At 44.0% G+C, this 16,673-nt stretch overlaps 1 protein-coding gene and 1 pseudogene across 2 annotated transcripts in view; one reads left to right on the top strand and one right to left on the bottom strand.

Annotated features, from left to right (window-relative positions):
- FAM193A (family with sequence similarity 193 member A) overlaps positions 1–16,673 on the top strand; it is a 164,698-nt gene that overhangs the window by 32,311 nt on the left and 115,714 nt on the right. The gene's annotated exons all lie outside the window — the stretch shown is intronic.
- On the bottom strand, positions 6,593–8,988 carry LOC115513106 (annotated as a pseudogene).

Here is a 16,673-nt window from a genome sequence, read left to right as displayed (position 1 = left end):
TAATCCCTGTCCTCTAGTATTAAATATTGGTGGGACTGTAATTACAAATTTATGTCTTCATTAAAGTACTTGAGAGAGAGCTTTGAATATTGAAGTGAATTGGACTTTGAAATATGTGGTTTCAGCTTTTATAAATCTTACATTCCATTTGTTTTTTGTTTTTAAATTTTTTTTTTAATTTTTTTAACGTTTATTTATTTTTGAGACAGAGAGAGACAGAGCATGAACGGGGGAGGGGCAGAGAGAGAGGGAGACACAGAATTGGAAGCAGGCTCCAGGCTCTGAGCCGTCAGCCCAGAGCCCGACGCGGGGCTCGAACTCACGGACCACAAGATCGTGACCTGAGCTGAAGTCGGATGCTTAACCGACCGAGCCACCCAGGCGCCCCTAAATTTTTTTTTTTTTAATGTTTATTTATTTTTGAGACAGAGAGAGACAGAGCATGAATGGGGGAGGGTCAGAGAGAGAGGGAGACACAGAATCCGAAGCAGGCTCCAGGCTCTGAGCTGTCAGCACAGAGCCCGACGCGGGGCTCGAACTCACGGACTGCGAGATCATGACCTGAGCCGAAGTCAGACACTCAACCGACTGAGCCACCCAGGCACTCCTGTTTTTTGTTTTTAAGTGAATATGGCCTGTATAACTTGTGCCTGTTGGAGTGTAGGTTTCTGTTTGCTTTTTGGTAGCCTATTTGATCAACTGTGCAAGTGTTTCATGGAGTTTAACGCAAGAACTATTCAGTGGAGTTTAAATCTTGACATAAATCCAACAATTATGCCTTATTTAAATTTGTCATTTATGTTTTTGTCTGCTTGGTTTGTCACAGATTGATAGGTGGCCTGTTTGACTATTGGTGACATCTGTTAATTTTTACCTGGAGACTTTACTGGCTTTGCATTTTATATATATTAACATGTTTATTTTTATGTTGAGTTGTGAGTTTCACGTCTTTATTAAAAGCATTATTTCCTATTAACAGAGTAACCTTGTTACTTATAATGTTTATCTTTTCTTTAAAATTTTATTTTTAAGTAATCTCTTCACCTAATGTGCAGCTTGAACTCGTAACCCCAAGATCAGGAGTCACATGCTCCACTGACTGAGCCAGCCAGGCGTCCCACTTATGTTTTTCTGACTTTAAATTGCTACCCATTCATTTATTTTATTTGCATTTGCCGGCTTTATTTTGCCCATTTAAAACAGTCTGTCATTTTTATGGTAATAAATAGCTGCCGTTTTGACTTAATGGTTACTGTTACCATTAACCATTAATGGTTACTCTGGGTTACTTAACCCAGAGTCCTAGACTCTGTTAAGCACTTCACTTGTCATATCTCACTTGATTCTGTAGCAGCCCTCTGAGTGGATTTTTTTAAATTTTTTTTTTTTCAACGTTTATTCATTTTTGGGACAGAGAGAGACAGAGCACGAACGGGGGAGGGGCAGAGAGAGAGGGAGACACAGAACCGGAAACAGGCTCCAGGCTCTGAGCCATCAGCCCAGAGCCCGACGCGGGGCTCGAACTCACGGACCGCGAGATCGTGACCTGGCTGAAGTCGGACGCTTAACCGACTGCGCCACCCAGGCGCCCCGAGAGTGGATTTCTTTAATCTTCCCTTTGCAAATAAGGAAACTGAGGTTTGGAGGATTAATGACTTGCCTAAGGATAAACCGTGAGTATTTTCAACCACAGTTGTACAGTATTTTAAGTGTATGTTTTCTAAGCAGCCACAGGATTCAGTGTTGCTTTAAAAAATAAACTTAACATTTTTTTTTTTTTTTTTTTTTTTGAGAGAGAGCAAGAGAGAGAGAGCTGGGGAGGGGCAGAGAGAGGGGGACAGAGGATCCCAAGCAGGCTCTGTGCTGTCAGTGCAGAGCCCGACGCAGGGCTGTAATTCATGAACCACAAGATCGTGACATGAGCCCAAATCAGAAGTCGGATGGTCGACTGACTGAGCCCCCAGATGCCCGTAGTGTTGCTGTTCTTGCAGGATGTGTCAGAGGGAAGTTTTAGAAGGAAGTTTAATGGAGAAGACATCCTTTTTGGGATTCTGCCCCTGTCTCATGTGTCTCTTTATCTTTGACCATCACCATATCTAGCCAACATTTGTGTTGAACTTGTTGGTTCAGAGGTATGAGTCCAGATGGCCAGGCTAACTTCTTATACACTGAAACTATTATCACCTGGTACAGGTTTTCAACTCTTGGCTACTGGGAGTTCTAACCTAAAGTTGCAGGGGTGGGAAGGAAAAGTTTTCCGGATTGGTTGTTAGGTGCCAGTGAAAGATGCTACTTGCACTTGGGCCCTTCTCTCCCGCAGAAGCAGCACCATGTCTGTCTTGGGCATCTGTGCGGAATATGTACAGCTGCGTCTTATGGGATGGCTCTCTAACCCCAAAGGTCTCCCATTTAATGTGGTGAGTCCCCAGTAGGCCATTTCATCATTCTCCCCAGCCAGCTGTTTTGGGTGATGGGGTATGTGACAAGATGAGTGAATCCCATGACCATGGGTCCTAACAGTGAAAAGTTGTACAGTAAGTCTATAATGGTGACACGGGAGAACTGGGTGTATCAGTCTAGGTCCAATCAGGAAACAAACCATATAGTTAATTTATTTTTTTATTTTATTTTATTTTGTGTTTTTTTAAACCATATAGTAATTTAAACAAGGGAAATTTAATATATTAAGAAATTAGTAAGCTCCGCCAGAGTAACTGTAAACTGGAAAGGAAACTCTAAAGTATACTCAAGGGCTGAGGGATAGTACCCCCATGGAAGGACACATTTCGAAGGGGGCCACACCCCAAAGCTGGGGTTCATACCTTGTTGGAGCACATGTGGTTGCAGCTGGGTTGCCTGGGCCAGAGCTAGTCCACAGTCACTGGGCAAGCAGGATCTGTCTGGGGTGCACGCAAGCTGAGGCTAGTGGGTGGGCATGCATGGCAGTCAGGGCACCCCTGCAGGCAGGCTGCCTGGGATGCGTCATGTCTGTGTTGGGAGGGCCACGGGAAACAGACCTCTAGGGTTCAGGCGAGCCAGCGTCGATGGGCAAGTGTGCAGGAGTCTGGGAAGCATGGCCAGAGCCAATTGCTGGAACGGTAGCCCCCTTATTCAGGCGCTCAGACATTTCTGTGTATCACGTGGGCCAGGGCGGCTCCAGGCCACTATGTGGGACAAGGTTGGGTAGTAGGCTCACTAGATAGCCAGCCCTGCAGGACCCCTCACCTGTGCAGAGGCATGGGGGCTGAGGAGAGGTTGGAGGAAGCCAGTAACTGAGGCTGGGGCACAAGTCCGGCCTCTCTGGGGCTCCCAGCTATGTTGTTGCTTGCTGAGTGAGTCCAGTGCTAGAGAAGGCACGAAATGCCGAATACCAGACAAGCTGTGCCCTGCAGACACCTGGCATTGGAGAACCCGGATCGTTCTTGGCGGAAGTGTAGGTCACTGAGCAGATTCATCACTCCCAGCCTTGCTGTCATGAGCGTATGAGAGTAAGTGTCAGGGAAAGAAGCTCAGAGACACGTGTGGCGCTGCTCATCTTGTCCACTGACCTTTGAGAGCTGCGTTTGCAGGGTGTGTCCTTGCTGAGCATATTCACACAGGACACAGGGGCCCTTGCGTGCCGAGTCCGTCCTCGCACCCCTTCTCTAGAGCCCTTTGCCACCAGCTATCGCTTCTTGTTCTCTCCAAATTCCTGACCGTCCTGCCAGACAGTCGCTTCCGTCAGTGAATTGGTGTGGATCTGCATCTCTGGCCATTTTTCCTTCCTGGCAAAGGGTCCATCCGACCATGCTTCTCAGACCTGTGCCCGCTGGTTTGGATTTTCCTGCCACTGGGCCTTCAGGACCGAGTCTGAGTGTAGTGTCATGTTGCAGCCATCCGCTGGCTGGTGCCAACACATCACTTAAACCAACTGTAAACAGACTCAGCATTTTCTTCCCTGACCGTTGGTCTTAGGGGAGTCCCTGAGAGGCTGTAGGTGTAGTTTCTAAAGTGGCGGTGAAGGAACTTGATTCTGCATATTGTGCATGTGATTCCAGGATCTTCTGGTACAAGTTACCCCGACGGGCAGCAGCTCAGCTCCCGTGTCAGGCAGTCAGCCTTTCCTGTCTGTCACTCTGAAAACCGCTGGCGAGTCTTCTGCTTGTTCATTCAGTGAACGCTGCCTGCCCTAGGAGTGATGTTATGGAAGGTGTTAGTGGAAAGAATGTGATTGGGACAAAGTCTCTGGTCTCACGGAGCCCATGGTCAGTTTCTCGGGAGAGAGGTGAGTGCATGTGGTTGAGAAGTGCTGCGGGAGCAGGAAGGCGGGACTAGCCACCCAGCCTGGAAGAGAGGGGGAGGGGGAGGGGATGAGTCAGCTTTGAAAGGGAAGATGATGCAGGAGTCCCAGTGCTCCCGAGAGGCACTTTCCAGGTGGCTGATGGGAGGAGGAGCTTTCCCTGACCCCTCCCAGGCAGATGCTGGCAGAGAAGCAGTCCACTGTCGTCTTGGGAGTGCAGGTGTGGGATTCAGACTGCCTGGATTTGAATCCTAGCTCTGTGATGTTAGATGAGGTTTCCTGATGGTTCTGTTCCTTAGGTGTCACAGCTTTAAAATGAGACAATAGTGCCTACTTTGGAGTCATTGTAAGAGTCATAGGAAGAAGTACATGTATGGCATTTTGCATAATGCCTGGCACTTGGCTCTTGGCTTTGTAGCCTGGTGTGAGTCATTTCCTCTCCTTGGGGCTTTTGTAGTAACATGCACATCTTTTTATATTAATGCTCTTTCTTTCATTATGTTGGAACAGCTCACTCCTGTGGCATTTTCTCAAGAGCCAGAGAATATATGTGGTCTTTGGATCTGTCTCCAGCATCTTGTAGGTCTTCCGTAAATACTGACTGAACCATACAGAAGTAGGCATGTAGGAGAAATGGATTCTTTTCTAACTATGAGGTTTGTTTCTGTCAATTTATTTCTGGTAATATGTTTTTTCCCCCTAAGTTTATTTATTTATTTTGAAAGAGCGAACGTGGGAGGGGGAGAGAGAGAAAAATCCCAAACAGGCTTTATACCAGCATTGCTGAGCCCAATATGGGGCTCGATCCCACAAACCGTGAGATCATGACTTGAGCCGAAACCAAGAGTCGGATGCCTAGCCAAGCGAGCCACCCAGGTGCCCCTCAGTCTTTGAGTCTTTAGTCAGACGACATTCATTCGACTAGGGCAGAGACGGTGTCTTCTCCCTCAAGGTGCCACCATATGTGGTCCTAGGCAAAAGTGTGGGTCATTCTTTATTAATCATAATGCTAGCCAGCACTGGACGGTCTCTAACTGCGTGCCAAGCTGGGGCTTGAAGCACTTCTTACCTCCTCATGGCAGCCCCGTGCGGCTGGTGCTCGAGGACAGAGAGAGGGTGAGTGACGCCCATATCAACATGCTAGTAAGTGAGACTGGGCGGTCCGGCCACGACTCGGCATTCTTAGTTATTTCAGTAGAGTTGTTTTTCCTTTAACTTTTTATTCTTTATTTTGAAAAATAAACTTTATTGAGTTATAATTTGCACACAGTAGGATGTACCCATTTTTTTTCAAGTTTATTTATTTTCAGAGAGAGAAGGTACGGGATGGGGGGGGGTGGAGCAGGGAGAAAATCCCAAGCAGGCTCTGCACTGTCAGTGCAGAGCTTGATGTAGGGCTTGAACCCACGAGCTGCAAGACCGTGACCTAAGCTGAAACCAAGAGTAGGAAACTTGACCGACTGAGCCACCCTAGGATACACCCATTTTAAACATACAGTTTTCTGAGTATGGATGAATGTTTACCATACTTAGGAAATTTCTGGGTTACCTGGGTGGCTCAGTCGGTTAAGTCTCCAACTCTTGGTTTTGGCTCAGGTCATGATCTCACGGTTCATGAGTTCTAGCCCTGCGTTGGGCTCCAGGCTGACAGAGCAGAGCCTGCTTGGGATTCTCTTTCCCTCCCTCTCTCTCTCTGCCCCTCCTCTGCTTGTACTCTTTCTCTCTCTCAAAATGGACAAACTTAAAAAAACAAAAACAAAAAAAAACCCTAGGAAATGTCCATCACCCCACCCAGTTCCCTCAAGCCCTTTGCCAGTCCACCCCCTCTCCTCTGGCCCCAGGCAGCCATTGATGATTCTTGATAGGGTTTGACTAAAACCTCCCATCTTGCTGGCTATATTTTCCGTTCATTCATTTTTTGTTTTCTTTTCCCCCTTTTTTCTGCCTCTTCTCGGTTTTATTTAGCATGTTTTATGATTCCGTTTCACCTCTTCTGTTGACTTACTATTCATACCTCTTAAAATATTTTATACTTGCTGCCTTTGGGCTTACGGTGTACATTTTAATTTTTTGAATTTGTTTATTTTCAGAGAGAACATGTACTTCTTTCATTTCCAAAGCACCGTGCATCTTGGTGACACTAGCTTCTCTACCAAGGTGTCACAGAAAGCAGATTTGAAATTCCCACTAGGCTACAGATCACAGTTACTTCCAAGTGATCGTCACGGTTGAGACGGCCATGGGTTTCAGTAGGCCTCCTTTGGGCTCCCCTTTCTCTTTCACGCACCCACACTCACACAGTGGGCAGGTCCTTCAGCCAGTGGGCGTGGCTGGCTCACTCCAGTACTGCTCCCCGAGGAACATGACCACTCGGGTGAGCGACGCCCCACGGATCATAGAGCCCTGTCCTGGAAAGCCACATCACTGTTGGATAAGCCCAGCATGTTGGCAGTGTCCGGGATCTTCTGAGTCCCCTTCAAGGTCAGTCTCTGGGCCCTCAGTCCTTCCAGAATACTGTGTCCGACTCCCCTGAGGCCATCCATGCCATGGTGAATTTTCTGGAGGGAAGAGTCAGACCACAGTGAGTCATGCATTAGGGTGGTGGTGTCGAGTCATTAGTGGTGGAGGTGGCACCCAGAAGCTCCTCTTGCTGTCTTGTCTCTTCTGCTGCGCCCTTGCGTACCGCTGATGCTGGAAGTTTCTGAGAGCAGTCTACAGGTACTGGGTGTGCTACTTTAACCTGTCCGTGTGAAGCGTGGCGTTCTTTCTTTGGTTAGGGGGCTCTTGGCTGGACATAATCCCTAGAAGTTCTAGATGGCTGAATATCTGGTCTGTGTTTGCTTAGATTTTGTTTTCTACTAAATGCAGAGACTGTTTGTCTGTCATCTCAGTCCCATGTGAGACTGGGCCTTAGGGACCTGCTTGTGTGTTTGCTGGTGTAGCAGTCCATGTTGCCAGCCCCCACCAGGTCCGGTCCTGGCTTTATAGTGTACATTTAAAGAAAAAAATTTTTTTAAGTTTATTTTTGAGAAAGAGAGACATAGCATGAGTGGGGGAGGAGCAGAGCGAGAGGGAATCCGAAGCAGGCTCCAGCCTCTGAGCTGTCAGCACAGGCCCAACGCGGGGCTCAAACCCACGAACTGTGAGATCATGACCTGAGCTGAAGTGGGACGCTTAACCGCCTGAGCCCCCCAGGCGCCCCTACAGTGTACATTTTAAATTCATGCAAAGTGTACCTTCAAATGATATTATATTGCTTCACAGTGTAGTACAGGCATCCTGGTTTTATATTGTGCTCCGCAGATACTGTGTTTTTTACAAATTGAAGGTTTTTTTTAAAAATTTTTTTTTTTCAACGTTTATTTATTTTTGGGACAGAGAGAGACAGAGCATGAATGGGGGAGGGGCAGAGAGAGAGGGAGACACAGAATCGGAAGCAGGCTCCAGGCTCTGGGCCATCAGCCCAGAGCCTGACGCGGGGCTCAAACTCACGGACCGCGAGATCGTGACCTGGCTAAAGTCGGACGCTTAACCGACTGCGCCACCCAGGCGCCCCACAAATTGAAGGTTTTTTATTGGTGCCGTTTTTCCAAAAGCAGTTACTCCCTATGTGTCTCTGTCTTAGGTTAGTAATTCTCGCAATATTTCAGAGTTTTTCCTCATTATTATGTTTGTTATGGTGATGCGTGATCAGTGATCTTTGATGTTACTGTTGTACTTGTTTTTGGGGCACCATGAACTGTGTCCATTAAGACTGTGGACTTAATTGATAAATGTGTGTATTCTAGCTGCTCTGTAGAATGTCAGTCACCATCCCACAACCCTCGCTTTCCTCGGGCCTCTCCACTCCCTGAGACACAGCAGTACTGAAATCAGGCCAACTGACAACCAACCCCACAGTGGCCTCTGAGGGTTCAAGTGAAAGGAAAGGTCACGCATCTCTCACTTGAAATCAAAAGCTAGACATGATGAAGCTGAGTGAGGGAGGGATGTCTAAAGCCAAGATAGGCTGAAAGGTAGGCCTCTTGTACCAAACAGCCAAGTTGCAAATGGCAAGGAAAAGTTCCTAAAGGAAATGAGTGCTACTCCAGTGAGCACATGAATGATAAGAAAGGGAAATGGCCTAACTACCGGTAGGGAGAAAATTTCAGTGGTCTGGAAGGAAGATCAAAACAGCTGCAATACTCTCTTAAACCAAAGCCTCTTCCAGAGCAAGGCCCTGACTCTCTTCAATTCCGTGAGGGCTGGAGGAGGAGAGGAGGCTGCAGAAGAAAAATCTGAAGCTTGCAGAGATTGGTTCATGAGATTTAAGAAAGACGCCGTCTCCATGACACAAAAGTGCCAAGTGAGGCAGCAAGTGCTGATGGAGAAGCTGCAGCAAGTTCTCCAGAAGGTCTAGCTAGGATAATTCATGAAGGAGGCCACACTAAACAATGGATTCTCAGTGTAGACGAAAACAGCCTCATTTGGGGAGAAGACTGGGACTGTCATCGCTAGAGAGGAGAAGTCATTGCCTGACTTCAAAGTTTCAAGGGACAAGCAGATTCTCTTGTTAGGGGCTAATGTAGCTGGTGACTTGAAGTTGGAGCCAGTGCTCATTTACCGTTGGGAAAATCCTAGGGCCCTGAAGAACTGTGCTGAATCTACTCTGCCTGCGCTCTACAGATGGAACAACAAAGCCTGGATGACAGCATATCTGTTTACGACATGGTTTACCAAATATCTTAAGCCGACTGTTCAGACCTACAGTTCAGAAAAAAAGATTCCTCTCAAAATAATACTGCTCATTGACATTGTACCCAGTCACCCAGGAGCTCTGGTGATGTATAGCAAGATGAATGTTGTTTTCATGCCTGCTGATACAACATCCATTCTGCAGCCCATGGAGCAAGGAGTAATTTCTAATTTTGACTTTTTAGTCTTACTATTTAAGAAACACATATCTTAAAAAATATAAGGCTGTAGACACCATAAATGGTGACTCTTCTGATGCAGCGTGAATTGAAAATCTTCTGGAAACGATTCACCGTTCTGGATGTCCTTACGAAGATGTTTCTTCCCGTGGCTCATGGGAAGAGGTCAAAATATCAACATTAACAGGAGTTTGGGAGACGTGGGTTCCAGCCCTCATGCGGGACTTTGACAGGTTCAAGACTCCGTGGAGAAGTCACTGCAGATGGGGTGGAAACAGCAAGAGAACTATGATCAGGGGCTGAATGGCTGCGATCTCAGGATCAAACTTGAACGGATGAGGAGCGCTTCCTACGGAGGAGCAAAGAAAGTGGTTTCTTGAGATGGACTCTGCTCCTGGTGAAGATGCCGCGAAGATGGTTGGAATGACAACAAGGCTTTAGAATATGGCATAAACGTAGTTCATAAAGAGCGGCAGGGTTTGAAGGGACTGACTCCAGTTTTGGAAGAAGTTGTACTGTGGGTAGAATGCTGTCAGACAGCATCACGTGCCACAGAGAAATCATTTGGGAAAGGAAGAGGCGGCAAATTCATTCTCTTGTTTTGAGAAACTGCCACAGACACCCCAACCTTCAGCAACCAGGACCCTGATCAGTCAGCAGCAGTCTGCGTCAAGGCAAGACCCTCCAGCAGCAAAAAGGTTGCGGCTCGCTGAAAGCTCGGATGATGGTTAGCATTTTTAATAGATACTGTATTTATAGTAATTTTAAAACAAGATACAGAGTTCAAGTATGTACATAATTTTTCTGCTATTGCACACTAATAGGCTACAGCATACTAGTGCACTGGGAAAAAGAAATTCATTTGAGTGGCTCTGTTTGCAGTGGTCTGGAGTTGAACCCACAGTCTCTCTAAGGTGTGCCTGCCAAAGGGCCTTTACATAGTGTATTCCCAATTCTCTGATGTTATTTATTTTGCATTTATATGTGCTATTAACACACAGTACTCACTATTTTTGCTTTTGAAAGTTATCTTTTAGTGCAGTTCTTGAAAAAACAGAAAAGACTGATTTTATTTTACTTGCATTATGTTTTTAGGGCTCTTCATTTCTTTTTGTAGATCCAAGTTTCAGTATTACTCAGATTCTTTCTGCCTGAAATATCTTACATTTCTTGTAGGTTAAGTCTCCTGGCAATGAATTTTCTTCAGTATTTGTGTCTGAGAAAATCTTTCTCCATTATTTTTTTTTTTTTTAATTTTTTTTTTTTTCAACGTTTATTTATTTTCGGGACAGAGAGAGACAGAGCATGAACGGGGGAGGGGCAGAGAGAGAGGGAGGCACAGAATCGGAAACAGGCTCCAGGCTCTGAGCCATCAGCCCAGAGCCCGACGCGGGGCTCGAACTCACGGACCGCGAGATCGTGACCTGGCTGAAGTCGGACGCTTAACCGACTGCGCCACCCAGGCGCCCCTCTCCATTATTTTTAGAAAAATATCTTTGCTGGGTATAGAATTTTGACTTAATAGGTGGTGGTTGTTGCTTTTCCCTTTCAGTACTCTAAAAAAAAAAAAAAAAAATCACCGTCTTCTGGGTTTCATGTCCCCATCCTCCCCCCCCCCCCCCCCCGACCGCCAGGAACCCTGCTGTAATTCTTGTTTTTGTTCTTCTGTGTCTAATGTCTCTTATCTCTGGCTGCCTTCAAGATTTTCTCTTTTTCGTTTGTAGCATTTTGGAAGTGATATAATGAGGCAGGTTTTTTTTTTTTTGTTTGTTTTTTTGTTTTTTTGGTTTTTTTTAGCCTAATTGATATTCTCTGTGCTTCTTGGATCTGTGGTTTGGTGTGTCATTAATTTTGGAAAGTTCTCAACCGTAATTTCTTCTGCTCTGTTCACCTCTTGCTAGGATTCTGATTACCTATAAATGAGAATGTTTCCTATTGTGTCACACTTCTTGTTTGTTCCCCCCACCGCCCACCTTTTCTTTTTGTGTTTTAGTTTGGGTGAGTTGATCTGTCTTCAAGCTCACTGATTCTGTAGTGTTCATTTCCCTGCTGAAACTACCTTTCTGATGTTGTCCACTTTTTCTGTTAATAGTCTTTAATATATTAATTATATATAGTTATTTCAAATTCCCTGTTAGATAGTTCCAACACCTGCTTCATGTCTGAATCTTGTTTTGATGATTGCTCTGTCTCTTGGGAGTGTGGGTTGTTTTTCCCCCATGCCTTTTATATGCTTTACAATTGTTTTTCAAAGCCAGACATACTGTATAGGACAGTAGAAACTGAAGTAAATCATTTTTATGCCTGGAAATGGACACAGCTTTCTTTCTACTCGGTCTTTAGTGCTGTAGTTTGTATTACTCTCATTAAAAGTAGACCTAGGTTTAGGATTTATTGTTGCTTTGGTTATTGTCAGTGCACCACAGCTGTCAAAGTTCTGTAGCAAGGGCTTATGTTTAGTGTGAAGGTGGGTTACCAGAACTCTGTAATTCTGAGTTTTAAGTCTTCCCTATTTGTAGTACTTCACAAAGTGTATCTTTGCACACCCTTATTCCTCTCCGTCCGTCCTAGTAGTAGTCTTCAGTTGGCTGTTATTTGAAGCTTTTTTATTTAATCATGTTTGGTGGTAGTGTGGTGCTGTCTTCATTATTCTGAGTAAGACTCCGCGGTAGGCATGTATGGCAACCCTGAGTCTTGGGGAGTGGCCCTCTTGGTTCTTCTGTCCCTTCTTCCTTGGCTCAGGTTATGGGCTCATTGTGCAATCCTGCCCCTTCTCCAGGAGTAAATGCCACCCCCCCCATTCCCTTCCCCAAGTTGTAATGAGTGTTCACCACAGCCCTCCCCTGTACAGATTAAGGCTTTTGTTCCTTCGTGGAGATGGAAGGGAAGGACCTGGGTGAAATTTCTTGCCCCTCCCACTTGCTGCTGCTCTCCTGCCCAGTTCTGTACTGCCATCAGTGCTTCTTAGGGCTCTTTCACGTCTTTTCAGTGACCATCCCGTGGGTTTCGTAGACAGGTTGCAAAGGGATACAGACTTCCCCAATTTCTGTGACCCCAGGAGTTGTCCTGACAGTTTGCAGTCTTCACAATTTGTCATCTGTTCATAACAGTCTTCTTATCAGTGCCGCATTGCATCCACCTCAGGTGAGTGTGTATGCTGTTTCCTTGAAGGCACTCGGAGTTTGGGCCAATTTGCTCTGTGACCTCAGTTCCCTGGTAGCTTCAAAAAAAGTCATGGACTTGAAATTAGTTGGTTTTCATTGTTAAGTGTGGGAGCAGTCCATCCTGGGGCAGAAGCCGGAAGCAACCTTCCTCTGTCTTGAGGAACGGAAAGAAGTTTTATAAAGCTTGATGAAGTCCAGTTCATCATTTTTTTTCCTTTTATCATTAGTGCTTTTCAGGATCCTAAGAAATCTGTCTACCCCAAGGTTGAAATCTTTTGTCTACTCTAAGGTTGGGAAGATTTTTTTACTTTGTTTTCATATTAAAGTTTTATAATTTTAGCTTTTTGTGTTTTTAAAGATTTTATTTTTAAGTAATCTCTGTACCCAAGGAGAGACTTGAACTCATGACCCTGAGATCAAGAGTCGCACGCTCCACTGGCTGAGCCAGCCAGTGCCCCTATAATTTAGCTTTTATGTATAGGTCTGTTATTCATTTCACATTAATTTTTGCAGTGGTGTTAGGTAAGGTTGGAGGTGTTTTCCTATGGATTTCCAGTTGTGTATCATTTACTGAGAAGCCTCATCCTCACCAACTGAATTACCTTGTTCTTTTGTCAAACATTTATTTCTTTTTTTCAAAAAGAAAATTTTTATTTGTTAAATGTTAAAATTTTTTATTGTTAAATGCTGTAAAAGAGCATAAAATGAATGTATAGCTCTGTAAATTATTTGAATTTGACCCCTAGTATGAGTACCAGTCAGATAAATAGAACATTCTGGTGACTCTAAAAGCCCACTAAAGGTTGGTTACAGTTCCCTTTCTTTCCCTTTGTAGGTAACCACTAAGCATACATACCTAAACAGTATAGTTTTGCCTGTTTTTGAATATTACATAAATGGAAGCAAACTACCTACAGTCTTTGGTATATGGCTTTTTTCATGCAATAATATTTTTAAGATTTCTTTTGAACTGAGCTACAATTTGATCATTTTATTGCTGAGTAGTGTTTCACTATACGAATAGACTACAATACATTTATCCATTCTATAGTTGGTGGGTATCTGGGCTATTTCCAGTTTGGAGCTGGTATGAATAATCTTGTACAGGTATCTTGGTGCCTACAAAACAGGGTATCAGGAAAGATACGTATTTAGAAGAGAAACTACTTGGTCATAATATATTGTGTTTTTGAAGTCTTAAAATATAGTGTGTGTTCCCCAACATGGTTATACCTGTTTCCACTCTACCAGCAGTGCACCAGAGTTCCCGTGGTTTTGTTTTTTTGCCTAAATGGTCACAGTTGTTTTTTTTTCTTTTTAATTTTTTTTAACGTTTATTTATTTTTGAGACAGAGGATGAATGGGGGAGTGTTAGAGAGAGAGGGAGACACACAGTCTGAAGGCTCCAGGCTCTGAGCTGTCAGCACAGAGCCCGACGCGGGGCCTGAACCCACGGACTGTGAGATCATGACCTAAGCCGAAGTTGGACGCTCAACCTACTGAGCCACCCAGGTGCCCCAACACAGTTTTTTTTTTATTTTAGCTACTCTGCTTGGTATTTTACTGTGATTTTAATTTACATTCTTTGACTATATGTTAATTGACCATTTGGATATCCTTTTTTTGTGAAAGCCTGTTCAAGTCTTTTGCTCATTTTTTTTCTATTGAGTTTTAGATCTTTTTCTTAGTTTTTTTTCTTTCTTAATGCTGTCTTTTGTCTAGAAGTTTATTTAAAAAAATTTTTTTAATGTTTATTTTTGAGAGAGAGAGAGAGAGAGACAAGAGTGTGAGTGGGCAAGGGGGTAGAGAGAGAGGGAGACATAGAACCCGAAGCAGGCTCTAGGCTCCGAGCAGGCTCAGCACAGCACCCAATGCAGGGCTCAAACCCATGAACCGCGAGATCATGACCTGAGCCGAAGTCGGAGGCTCAACCGACTGAGCCACCCAGGCACTCCTGGAAGTTTGTTTTTAAATAGTTAGATCTGTTCACTCCTTTATGCTGTAGTTCTTTTGATGTCTTGCTTTAAAATGTTTTCCTTCACTGGAGATCATGAAGATACCAATGTTATCTTTCACATTTAGGTCTATAATTTGAAATTGATTTTTGTATATCATGTGATGTAGGGATTATATTTTATTTTTCCTTCATTTGGATACATAGTTGTCGTAATACTATTAGTTAAAAAGAATGTTCTTTCCACAGTGCTATGGAATGCCATTTCTGTTATAAATTTAGAGTCTATAAATATCTTGGTTCTGTGTTCTTTGTCTATTTGTCTATCCTTGGATCAATACCATTCTCCCTCAGTTAGTGCAGCTATTTTTTTTTTTTTAATGTTTATTTTTGAGAGAGACAGCATGAGCAGGGGCGGGGCAGAGAGAGAGAGGGAGGGAGGGAGGGAGGGAGGGAGAGAGAGAGAGAGAATCCCAAGCAGGCTCCATCCACACTGTCAGCAAAGAGCCCGACATAGGCTCAATCCCATGAACCATGAGATCATGACCTGAGCTGAATTCAAGACCTGGACATTTAACTGACTGCACCCCCCCCCCCGCCCCCCCTGGCGCCCAGTACAGCGTTTTAATAAGTCCTGGTAGTCCTCCTTGTTTTGGTTATTCTTGGCTCCCTTGTCTTTTTATGTAAATTCTAGACTCTCAGTTTCCATATACAGATTTGTTTGAATTTTGGTTCAAATTCCATTGAATATATAGATCAGTCTGAGGAATGATGACATTGTCACCTCGAGTTTTTCATCTTTGAAGCTGATATTTTTCTCCATTTATTTGAGTATCTGTACTTTTCTCAATAAAAATGTATAGTTTTCTCTAACTTTGAGTTTTCATCTGTAAGTGTGTGATTTCTGTTTACTTTGGGTGTCTTTACTTTTGTCAATAAAGATTTATAGTCTTCTCTTTTAGGTATAGTTTTCTCTGCATGGTTTCCCTCTAGCTTTTGATTTATTCTTTGGCATTTAAGAAGTTTTAAAATCACTTAACTTAGAAACAATTTCAAATTTATAGAAAGGTACAAAAATATTACCAAATTTCTATATCCTCTTGGCCCGGATTCCCCAACTTTTGGCATTTTATTACATTTGCCTTATCATTACATCTCTCCCTTCCTCTCTCTTCCCCTTCTTCTCTCTAGACACACATGTATATGTTTTACGATTTTTCTCTGGGCTCCCTTGAAGAAAAATTATAAACATAGTGTCCATTACCTCTAGTATGAATGTGTATTTTTCTAAAAACAGGAACATTCTTCTCCATATAAATTGTATACCTGTCAAATCAGAAAATTAGCATTGTTACAGTATTAACATCTCACCCACAGGTTCTTTCAAATTTCACCATTTGTCCCCCAAATGTTCTTTTTTTTTTTTTTAATTTTAATGTTTATTTATTTGGGGTGGGGGATGCAGAGAGAGAGAGGGAGGGAGGGAGGGAGAGAGAGAGAGAGAGAGACAGAAAGAAAGAAAAGAAAAGAAAAGAAAAGAAAAGAAAAGAAAAGAAAAGGGAAAGAGAAAGAGTCCCAAGGAGGCTCCATGCTGTCAGTAGAGAGCCCGACACAGGGCTTGATCTCAGGAACTGTGAGATCATGACCTGAGCTGAAAGCAAGAGTTGGATGCTTAATCAACTGAGCCACTCAGGCACTCTGCCTCCCCCCACCCCAGAGTGTTCCTAATAGCAAAAACAAACGAAAGAACTTTCCTCCCTGTTCCTTTATGGTCCAGAATAAGTTTCGAGATCACTCACTGCATTTGGTTGCCATATTTGGAATTTCTCAGTCTTTTGTCTTTCATGACCTTGACTTTTTTTTTTTTTTTTTCAAGATTTTATTTTTTGGGGCACCTGGATGGCTCAGTCGGTTGAGTGTCCGACTTCAGCTCAGGTCATGATCTCATGGTTCATGGGTTCAAGCCCCGTGTCCGGCTCTGTGCTGACAGCTCAGCACAGAACTCAGATTCTATGTCTCCCTCCCTCTCTGCCCCTCCCCTGTTCACGCTTTGTCTCTCACTCAAAGATAAATCAACAAGAACAACAACAACAAAAAGATTTTATCTTTGAGTAATCTCTATATCCAATGTGGGGCTCAAACTTACAGCCCCAAGATCAAGAGTCACATGCTCTACCAACTGAGCCAGCCAGGCACTCTGACCTTGACATTTTTATGAGAGACTGCACACTTGGTAGAATGACCCTTAACTTGGGTGTATCTGAGGTTTCCCCCTGATTAGACTCAGATTTTGCATTTGAGCAGGAATTTCATACAAGTGATGTTGTGTTCTTTGTAGCACATCATCTCAGGAGTTTGTGGTG

This window comes from Lynx canadensis, chromosome B1 (assembly GCF_007474595.2).
Source record: "Lynx canadensis isolate LIC74 chromosome B1, mLynCan4.pri.v2, whole genome shotgun sequence".
Lineage (NCBI taxonomy): Eukaryota > Metazoa > Chordata > Mammalia > Carnivora > Felidae > Lynx > Lynx canadensis.
The sequence above is the reverse complement of the archived record's forward strand: the minus strand, read 5'-3'. Positions and strand labels throughout refer to the sequence as shown.